This window comes from Nyctibius grandis, chromosome Z, assembly GCF_013368605.1.
Source record: "Nyctibius grandis isolate bNycGra1 chromosome Z, bNycGra1.pri, whole genome shotgun sequence".
In the NCBI taxonomy this organism is placed as follows: Eukaryota; Metazoa; Chordata; class Aves; order Nyctibiiformes; family Nyctibiidae; genus Nyctibius; species Nyctibius grandis.
This window is the reverse complement of record NC_090695.1, coordinates 1,616,048-1,627,374: the sequence shown is the minus strand read 5'-3', so window position 1 is coordinate 1,627,374 and position 11,327 is coordinate 1,616,048.

Below are 11,327 nucleotides of genomic sequence, written 5' to 3'. Positions count from 1 at the left end.
CGAAGCTGGTGAAGGGTCTGGAGCACAAGTTTGATGAGGAGTGGCTGAGGGAACGGGGGGTGTTTAGTCTGGAGAAAAGGAGGCTGAGGGGAGATCTTCTCGCTCTCTACAACTACCTGAAAGGAGGGTGTAGCTAGGTGGGGGTCAGTCTCTTCTCCCAAGTAACAAGTGATAGGATGAGAGAAAATGGCCTCAAGTTGTTCCAGGGGAGGTTTAGATTGGAGATCAGGGACAATTTCTTCACGGAAAGGGTTGTCAAGCACTGGAACAGGCTGCCCAGGGCAGTGGTGGAGTCCCCATCCCTGGAGGGATTTAAAAGCCATGTAGATGTGGTGCTGAGGGACATGGTTTAGTGGTGGGCTTGGCAGTGCTGGGTTAATGGTTGGACTCAATGATCTTAAGGGTTTTTTCCAACCTAAATGATTTTCTGGTTCTATGAGTCTAAATTGGTATTACCCAAGCACCCACCCTAGCAATTCTCCAACCACCATTAATGAACGCTGCTGAGGGCTGATGGAGAAAGAGCTTGCATAAAGGCGGGTCCCAAGAAGCACTAGGGTTTGGCATGCTTTTCCCATAGGCTCCCTGATCACACTTGGCTCCTGGAGGAATTCATTGCTGCACACATTTCCTTGGCAACCCTGGGTCCTCCCCTATTGCCCTAACACTCACCTCCAGAGAACGCTTATTGCTGCGCTGATGGTAACCAACAGTAAGAGGCTTCCACTGAGAGACACCATGATAATGTCATAAGTAGACGGTGATGAACCTTGAAGAGAGTATAGAAATCACAGGTTAGTTTTGCCAACAAATGACTTTAAGAAATGCAGCCTGTTGTGAAATGACCCCTGGTTGTTACAGGCTGCAAATACTGATTGTCCTGCTGCAAACCCTGGATGGAATGGGGTGACCAGCTCTGCGTCAGGAGGACGTTCCTAGAAAAGAGTTTTTCTTCAAAAATCTCACAGCTCAGTTAATTAACTCATGGGTCTTTATCTACCAAAGTACACACCAAAACTGCTTTGCAGGGCTGAAACCCAGCCTTAGGGATCTAAGGGTGGAAAAGTCTGCCCTGCACTGTTAGACCACAAAGTTATTTCAAATTATCCACTTATTCCCAGTAAAGCTGCAGAAGGATCCCAAATCTTTCTGCCTCTCTAGCCACCACTTTCCATCCACTTCCACTCTTAGTAATTTCAGTTTCCATCCTTTTTGGCTCATGGGTTTAATTCCAAACTTAATAGAGTGAAATGTTGCTTACATCCCCTATCTACCCCTGCCACCAAGTTTCTCACTCCTCCCTTCTGCTGCAACAGCTCCTTTTATTTCCACCATTCTTCCCTCTCTAAAACCCCAACAGAAATGGGTCTAACATGGCTAATTCATTCATTCCTTTTGAGCCCCTTCAACACTCTGTATCTGCTAATCTTACATACTTGATAACACTGCTATTGCCCGGCACCACGCAAATAAACAATTCAAAACTGATTTAAAATGCTAACAAACAGGAAAGAAAAGCACCTTCTTCCTTGGCAACCACCATGTTGTGGAAACCTTCTTCACCAGCGTGGACCAGCCTGAAAAAGAAAGCCAACAGGCATTCAGATGGCAATTTAATCAAAATCAGCACATTTATTTTAGATCCATTTATGACGACGGAGCATTTCATCATCTCGAATGTGAATTAGCTTCACAATTTCCTTGTGAGATAGATTCTGCTATCGCTGTTTGGCAGACCGGGGGATCAAAGCAAGATGGGACAGATCCAAAAAGCAGAATTTAATCTGACATCAAAAACCTGAACGTTTCTCTTAAGGCAATGAGCTTCCCCAGGTGCCTTGAGTTTGACTTCATGTTTGTGTACGGCATCTAATCTTGGCATGGACAAGCATGTTGGCATCACACTCCAGCACGCCTAGCACACACTTCCATCTAATCTCAGCCAGTTTGCCCCAGGACACAGAGGGAGACTTTAGCAGAAAAAGTAACTGAGCCCAAGTTTCTCAAGGCCAGGTTATACCTTTTCTTTTACTGTCTCCAGAAGTGGAGTACTTAACTCCTGTAAAAAAATCTCAGCCATCACATAAGAAAGTAACTAGGAATGACCAACAACTAGATGGAAAGATGATGGGGACCCAAAACACAGTTTCTTGCTTTGTGGTAAATAACACCATTACTTTACCACAGCAATATTGTCACCAAAAACCTCATTCAAGCACCGTTTCTCAAAATGGTGGGTGAAACTTCCTTCACAGCAAGCGTGTGAGGCATGGATTGATCATCAACCTACTGTTAAGATGGAGAAACTGAGGCTAACAATGTGTCTTACATCAGTCAGAGAGTCTGTGGCATGGCGGGGGAATTTCAAGCAGATCTCCTGCCTCTTGGTTTTATGCCTTCACCATGATAATATTCCTCTTGTAGAAGCTTAAAACTATGACACGCCATATTACTGGAAAGTATAATGGATAAAAAGCAAGTGTGCAAGTCAGATTCAGGTGTCACCTCATACTAATACTGGCACACTAACACATAGGCACACACAGAAGCACACACATATTTCCAGCTTGCATGTGTGATACGCAGATTTCCAATCATTATTTTATCCTATCCTAGCTCCTTTTCCAGCATAAAAATGAAATATGGAATCACAAGATATATCCTGATGCCATTGAGTTAATAAACACAAGAATAATTTGTCTGCAAGTATGTTCTCAGATATCAAAAGAGCTTGTATCGAAAGTCTTAGATGTTGCACTTTAAATTCTACTCTCTTTGCATCAACAAGCTCAACTTAAAATGGAATTATTGTGAAAAATCTGTGTAGCCACAGGTTGCACAAGAAAAAAGCAAGTGACTGAAAAAAATACAACCCTACAGGAAAAAAGCCAAACCAAACCCATGCTCACATTTATATGAGGAATGATACCAGCTCTGAAATGCTGCTCAGACTGAAATACTGTACATGGCATAGAATCATAGAACCATAGAATGGTTTGGGTTGAAAGGGACATTTAAAGGTCCCTAGTCCAACCCCCCTGCCATGGGCAGGGACATCTTCAACTAGACCAGGTTGCTCAGAGCCCCGTCTAACCTGAGCTGGAACGTTTCCAGGGATGGGGCATCTACCACCTCTCTGGGCAACCTGGGCCAGTGTCTCACCACCCTCAGTGTAAAACATTTCTTCCTTCTATCTAGTCTGAATCTCCCCTCTTTTAGTGTAAAATCAAATTTACCCCTTGTCCTATCGCTACAACCATTACCCCTCCTATCAACATGAATCAGAGGGATATGCAACAACTCCTATAAAGCTTGGACAGTAAAACCAGGCAGCATAATTTTGTACCTAAATAGACTGTCCAGGCTTTGCCTCTTATCCATTAGTGCAGGCGTCTGTGAATAAACAGAAATGTTGGCCCAGAAGATGTTTCAGGATCTCATGTGAAATTTCCCCTGGTGCAAGGAGAGCTGGGCTGAGTGTTACTGAAAATGGAAGATCACTTGCTTACTACAGAGTCCTCCAGCCCATCATGATACAATCTCTTTTTGTCTCATCAGTAAGACGTCCTAAGCAGCACCTCAGTCTCACCCTTCAACTTGGAAAAAAGTTAAGAAAATAAACCATGGTAATTTAAATCTAGGGCAGAATAAGATTACGAATTTCTGGATTACCTTGTGACTGCTGGAGATCCTTCCATCAGCATCATGCTGCTAAGACCTTGCCTGAAAGTGAAGCTGGTCTGAAGGGTTTCAGACTAATTGCTCACTTTCATTTGCCTCTGTTGATTTCTTTCTTCTCTCCGTGGTTTTTATTAGGGCGGAATAATCTCTTCCGTTTACAGCTAATCAATAAAGTGCGGACGTGGATCAAGGAGAGGCTTTACTCACCATCCTTTTATTAAGCAATTCCTTTCATGATCTTTCTGGTGAAGCAGGAGACATGGCTGGACTCCACCTAGAAGCGTGCCAGGGCTTCCGTTGGGCACTGGACCCCTTCTGGCATGCTATGATTGCACGAACTCCTCCAGCAAAACTGCCTCTGTAGCTTGCACTGCAGAGCCACTGCAGAAACACACCGTGTCCCAAGAGCGGTGCCTTTGGGTCTCCTTCAGCAGACTGGGTGGAGAAAGCAGGCAGCTCCGTGCTTCAGGTGTTCTCCAGGCAAAGGAACCCCACCAGCTGAGATGGCTTCTGGCCAAGGGGCGACTACGGGACCACGGTAAGTGTGAAGCCAGTCCTTGCTTTTTGGGTGTTACGCAGACCAACCTGGCTCTTCACACCGAAAGGAACGAGGTAGGAATTTAAGGAGCTGTTGTTGAGCTGTTAAGTGGTGATGGACAGTTTAGGGTTGGGTTTCAAATGTGCTTCGTTTTGGCATTTCTTGCAGCCTGGCTTAGGTGTTCTGCACTGCACCACGGACAGGAGGATATCATCAATCTTGTGCTGCAGCACCCACCTCTTCCCACGCCTCTGTTAGGGAAGTCACATCTCCGCAGATCTGGACCTTGTTTTGCTCTGTAAAAGCCCCTAGTCCTTACTGCCAGGCTGGAGCTGAGCTGGCACTGAGTTATCTCATGATAAAAAACACGATTACCTGTGCTTTGTGATCAGAGAAGGAGTGGTGCTCTAGGGTGGAGCATTAATTTCATTAATACATGCACACAGAATACATTAATACACTCCAGATTGGCAGGTATTTCAAAACTAACAATGGAGATTGACGCATTTTTGGCAGGTATTTCAAAACTAACAACAGGGAGTGACGCATTTTTCTGCTGTGCCTAGGTAAATAGCTGCAAAACAATTTCAGCTCCTCTTGCCTCACTGCTAGTATCAAACAGGACCAAAGCAGCTCTCCAAATCCCCTGGATTGTCTGGCAGGGTTTCAGATGTCCACAGTCCAAATCACTGAGCACGTTTAGATCATAGATCATGGCTATGAATTTTTATCTATGGTGGAAGAAACCAGTGAATGAACTACATTAAACAGATTTTATGGAGAGGTGAACAGCAGAGAGCAGGCCTGCAGATATATGCAGATATGTTTTTGGTTAAGTCACACAACAATTATTAATTCTGTACCATCCACAGAGGACATTTGCTATGTAAATACCTTCTCTCCCTTCTCCAGGGCATCATTGGCCTTTTATTTGGCTCTGAGCCAGAGCAAGCATGATGTCATGAAACACTTCCATGTTGTATATGCCACAAAAGACTTCTTGAGAAGGGAGGACTTTATATTTGGGCAGATGCCAGTGCTTTCCTTCTTTATCAAACAGAAAGCTCAAACCAAAACCTAAATTGCTTTGTGATTTTGAGTCTGATTCAAAGCTCACCAACGTCAGTGGGACTCTGTTTACTGACTTCTCTGGAACTCAGACTGTGCCCTGAGAGGAAAAGATGTTAAATACATGGCAGACCTCATTCTTGCAAGCCACTGAACATCTCCTGAATTATACTTAAATCCTCCATCATGCCCAGTGTGAAGACATGATGGAAGTGTCTGGGACACGTTCTTCTCCGCAAACTTTTCTTGTGAATGGAAATTCACTTTCATTGAACTTTCAGAGACGTTAAGGACAAAGCAATGGGATGTTTTAATATTCCTGAAGGGGATGTATAACGTCTTAATAGTTTTTTCCTTTTTATCCCTGTATCTGCCTGACTCCAAACTCAGTTTTGTGGAGAAGCTTGAGATCACCGAGTGGAGAGCTGTGGTGGTGGAAGAGGCAGTTCTTTCCTGCAGGCTTATCTCATGTGGATTGGGTGCAGTCCACCACTGCAAACTGCCAGCACAGATAAATCAAACCCAATGAGATGAGGGCAACCAGCCAAGTGTGGACGTGGCTGCAGAGACACACGCCACAGGGCACGAGGATCCGAGCCATATGCAGGGCCCGAGCTTCTTAATATGGCTGTCGGTTATTTACCTGCTTTGGGATTCATTAGTGAGTACTTGGCTAGTAGTTTGGAGAGGAAACATTTCATATCAGCGTATGTATCAAGGATAATCTTATTATAGTGAAAAAAAGCCCTCTCAAAAATGTATAATAATCCAAGTCAGTTGAATAAAATTGTGTCAAAATACATTTAGAATCATAGAATGGTTTAGGTTGGAAGGAATCTGAAAGACCATCTAGTTCCAACCCCCCTGCCATGCTCATCTGGGCATAAACTCCATGGACAAACCCCTTAGAGGTAAAAGAGCTACAGAAGATGATAGGAAAACAGTGAGGTGTCCTCCAGGAGTTCTCCCAACAGTTTTGCTTAGCAGAGAGATTCTGCTTTGAAAGCCAGTGGGGTAAAAGTGGTGATTCAAGAGGCTCAGAGCAAATGCTAGGCTTTGTTTTTGTTATTTCCTTGTTGATATAGCCTAAAAAACACAGGTTTGCTGAGAAGGTGCTATTTTTGGTACACTGCAAAATTTATAGAAACTTTTGGCACAACTGCCTTGAACTTTTACGTAAAAAGTATGGAAAAAGGAAGAATAAATTTTGAGGAAACCTGAACTTTAATCCCTCACAGAAGACAAAAGACACAGGAACACTCAAGAGTTGATCAGTAGTACAAAAACAAGCAGAGATTTTATTTACTAGTAATTAGCACGGCCTTATCCTGCTTGCCATACCCACTTCAGACAAAACTTCCGAATCTTTACTGTAACGCCTTTAATTGGCCCTGTTCATGTGGAGATAACCTTTTTATAATACTCAAGGTATTTATTCACTAGTATGATCAATCTCAAGAGCAGTAAATGCTCAGATATGCTGTCCTCTTCAAATAACTTGTTCATGATTCACTGGATTTCACCTGCCATTTCAGAACAAGGTCAACAAAAGGCAACTAAAGGTCTTTGAGGGAGGTGGTTTGAAGGCACCTAGAAGTACGGTCCCAAGAGAAGGTCTGTTCCCATGCTCTCAAGTAAAGGAAAGCACATACCTTCATGCTTTTGTTTGGTGCACTTCTTCACCAACATAAATAACTGCGCTAAAGTATCTCAGAAGCAAATGAGTCCTAAGTCCTGAAGGACAGAGCTCAGTCTGGAGACGTTGTGGACAGTTCACGGAAACCCAGCCCTGTGGGGGGAAAAAAAAAGACTATCAGTCACAAATGAGCTTTCCGTACTTATTTATTGTCCATTCAAGGACCCAGGAAAATTCAAATCACAGCTCAATGATTACCTTTAAGCTCAGGGTGGCCACATCCAAGCTGTCATCGGGGTCTGGGTCAACTCGCCATCCATGCTGGGAGCTGCTGCCCAGGACATCAGTGGGCTCAAACACAACCCTGCCGGGGCCACTGCAACGATTTAACTATATAAGTGAGTTCAAGTATAGGGAAACGTTAGTACAGACACAGCGTCAGGGTATGTGTACTGCATATACAACCATATAAACTACTGGGTAAATTTTCCAGTATCCTTTTCTTTTCTTTATGATGCCAGCTGGTGAAAATGTTGAGGGTTGAGTCTGTGAAACACAAGTGTTTAGTGGGACCCTTCATCAACTTAACATGTACTACCTTTGGCACAAGTCAAAAGTAAACAAAAAGCAACCGGTGATAAGAAGTTTCCTTGGATGTTTATCAAAGTAGGTTTGTTTAGGCGGTGGCTGCTCTGTGTTTGTTTTCTAGGATCACGTTCTTGAGCTTTATCTTGAGCTTTTTTAACTCAAAACGTGCTTCATTCATGCTTAATTCTGAGACACACATTGCACATTAACATTGCAGTTGTGGTCCGTAGATCAGTTACAAACCAGACAAGTGGTGTTTCCCTAAACTGGGGAGTTTGGCATAACTAACCAAGTGCAAATTGGACGTTTCAAGTTTGAATGTTCAATTTGAAACAGATTAGTTGCACATCCATTCTGTCATTTGTGTGAACATTTAATTTAACACACATTTAATGTGTGATCATTTAATACACAGTTTCACAACCTCACCAAGACATGGACATGCTACTCACTGTGGAAAGTCACTGGGGAACATGATGGTCTGAACATTGCTGAGCAGGGAGTAGAAAATAAATAAATCTGCTGTAGATCCTTCATGTCTGCTCCTGGGCCTTAACCTGGCTGGTTCTCAAACGCTGAGGGGCAATGGGTTACTCTGCACGCCTGACCACATCCAGGAGCTCTGGCACTCAAAAGTCGTTAGAGCAGTAATTTCTTCTTGAGCAACGGGATTACTTTATGTCTGGGCAAAATTTTTGATCTATAGTGGTAAGACATTTTACCACCACGCTACAGTTGAGTTCGTTCATCACAGAAAATATCATGTCACTCTCTACTGTAGTCTATATAGTATCCTGAATACTCTACACAGCTAATTCCCCATCTCAAAAAGGGTATAGCTGATCAGGAAAAGGTACGTGAAGGGTACAAAACTATGGGGTTGCTTCGGTTGGAAGGATGACTATGACTCTTCAACCTGGAAAAAAAGACAACCGAAAAGGCCTGATAGATGCCTATGAAGCCATGACTAGCATGGAGAAGGTAGATAAGGATTGGCAGGAGTCAACTGGCAACTGATCTCATACAGTACAAGAAGCCCAGGGCATAAAAAGAGGCTCACAGGTGGCAGCTCCAAACATCAGAAGATTTTTTTTCCTCACAACCTATATTTAAGCTGTGGAGCTTATTGCCACAGGATGCTGTAAGCTGCTAAAAGTGTGCCAAGGTTTTAAAAAGTCACTGGTTGAGTCCATGGAAGAAAAAAATCCATTGAGGGTTATTAAAAACAAGACATCATGTCTAGAACAGAAACCCCATGAGCTGTAAATCATTAGATGCTAAAACAATATTCTGGGAACATATCTCTAACTGTTTGCGGGCTTTCACAAAGTATCTGATTTCACCCACTATTGGGAACAGGGTACTGGCACAAATGAACTTTTGGTCTGACGTGGTCCAGCTTTTCTGATGCTTTCATTGCTTTTTTCTATGCCACAAAAGCCATAATGCTGCCAGTTCAATGAGTCTTACAATCCAAGTCTCGTCAGCTCACCTACTACAGGAGCAAACTATGCAGGGAAGGGCACATAAACAGGTTGTGCCCTTCCTTCCCTGCCTTCCAGATCTGTCGGGCTGCAACAAGGAACTGTAAAGCCAGCTGATTTAATCTCCTGGGGATTTTCTGGGAACAAAGGGAGTATTGAGAGAGTAACTCTGCGACATATCCAAATGCTGGGGGTGGCTGAAACCACCTTCAGATGCTGGCAGTGCTGTATTGGTGTGGACGATCTTCTACACAGCCATATGCTCAGGGATGACACCGTGCTTGGGACCGAGACCGTCTGCACGAAGATGAATTCCACTCAGGAAAGCGATGGCAATCAAGGTGTTGCACATCATCAAGAAAAGAGCTAGGAGACTACAGCTGTGGTCTTCAAGAGTCGACTGGCTTTGGCCTAAGTCTCCTTTTATTTCTGTGGAAGCAGAGTTAAATCAAAGCCACAAGACACTTCCTGAAATTCCACCCAATCTACTTCCAAACATTTTCTAAATAACCAGAGGCAGAGAATTTCTGCCACGAAATATTTTAATGCATTATTTATGAATTAAAATAATTCTAAAAAGACCTTCTTTGGAATAAATTTTCTGTTTTTTTCTGTAGCAGAGTAAGCATAGCATTAAATTACAGGGAAGCTCAACTATTATCTTGTATTAGTTTTCTTTTTTTTATTATAGACTTTTTATCCACATGAATGATAAAGAAACTACAACAGAGTTAAATACCTTTTTTGATAACAGTGATTATATTCTTAATTACACTCAATATTAAATTGTAAAATATTTCCAGAGGAGTACAATCTTAATTCATACAGCAGGCAAAATACCAGAGGAGAAAGGGACCGAGGGAGAGGGGTGTGAGAATTTCCAGTCTGCTTTTAAAAAGCACTGTGTATGGCTAACGCTGCTCTATCCATCCATCCATCCAAACGTGGTTCTGGCCCATCCAGTAAGACGTGTATTTCTTTCCAGAAAACAATCACTATTCAAAAGCAAAAGATGAACTGGCAGAGGTCGTCAGTGTTTGTGGCGTTGAAAGGCTCGGCAGTTCTTTTCACAGCTTATCTGTACGATTCATCAAAAGCATTTTCTCTATCAAGTTCAGTAGTCCTTCTAAAAACACAAAGACTTAAACTTTGGTACCACCAAAAAAAGATCCAGGACAGGCATTTTTTGATTTTTTTTGTTGTTGTTTTGTTTTTACTAATAAATGGCTGCTACATTCTATTTTACATGGTTGTCCATGATGCTTTGAGGTCACTTGTCCTTAGGTTCAGAGGAACCTGATTTGTTTGTTCATTAAATCCCCAAGCCCTTCCATTTTCTCAGTCTTTATACAAGTCAGGTTTCTGAGTGGAGGGGTTATAACTTACAAGATAACAGCTGCAAAAGATCCTGTGCTTCTAGGAATAAAAAAAAAAAAAAGAGAGAGAAAATTTTACCAACACTAAGCCCAAGTTTAAGATTTCTTTACTCACAGAATTACAACATTTATTTACAATCCTTGAAAAAAGGGATACATGTAATTCACCTGCTCCAGAAGCATCCTCTGAGACTTTGCTAGTTAGTATCTGTAGAGTCACGTGGAAATACTCACATTAAAGACGAAGTGTAAATTGTAACTGCCTGAAGTATGATTAAACAAAACAAGACCTGCTCTGGAAAGGAAGACAAAGCCCAACAAAGGTAGCAGAGAAACACAGGGTATTAATTGAGTGGTTGTTCTGCAGAGCACAGGGTCTTCACCCCCTTGGTGTATTGCGTGGGTATGTATGTGCGTACACGTCTCTTCTGGAGGCAACTCTTTTCTGCTTGGCACATTGAGGATCCGAAATTGCTTCTGAACAATATAGTTGTGATTCTCTGCTTGACTGATTTAGCTTAGCAGTTAAGTAACAACTAATCTTTCAAAAGCACTAGGGCCTACTTAGAGAAATCCCTGTTGTCTGCAGGGATGGTGTGCCACTGGAAACAAAAACAGCATGAGAAAAGCATCCATCCTCCACAATCTCAGCAAATACTAGTAGGAAATGCTCATAGCCATGAAGCCAGCACCTTCCTTGCAGGGCTCGTCAGCTGATGAAAACCTGAGGCTAGGAACAAAAGGGTGCTGTTCATCTGCTGCTGCCATCCTCAGGCAGACTTTTATTGCCTATCAGTGCTTTGGACAAGGCACTCAGGGCAGGACCTGCTGCTTCTCATCTGGGGAGGCGTGCTGTTTTATTCAGGATATTAATATCACTGAATTTATTTTAAATCAGTGCTCAGATTAATGTAGACACAACTGGAAAATGCTGGCAGTCAGTAAGAAAGTACGCA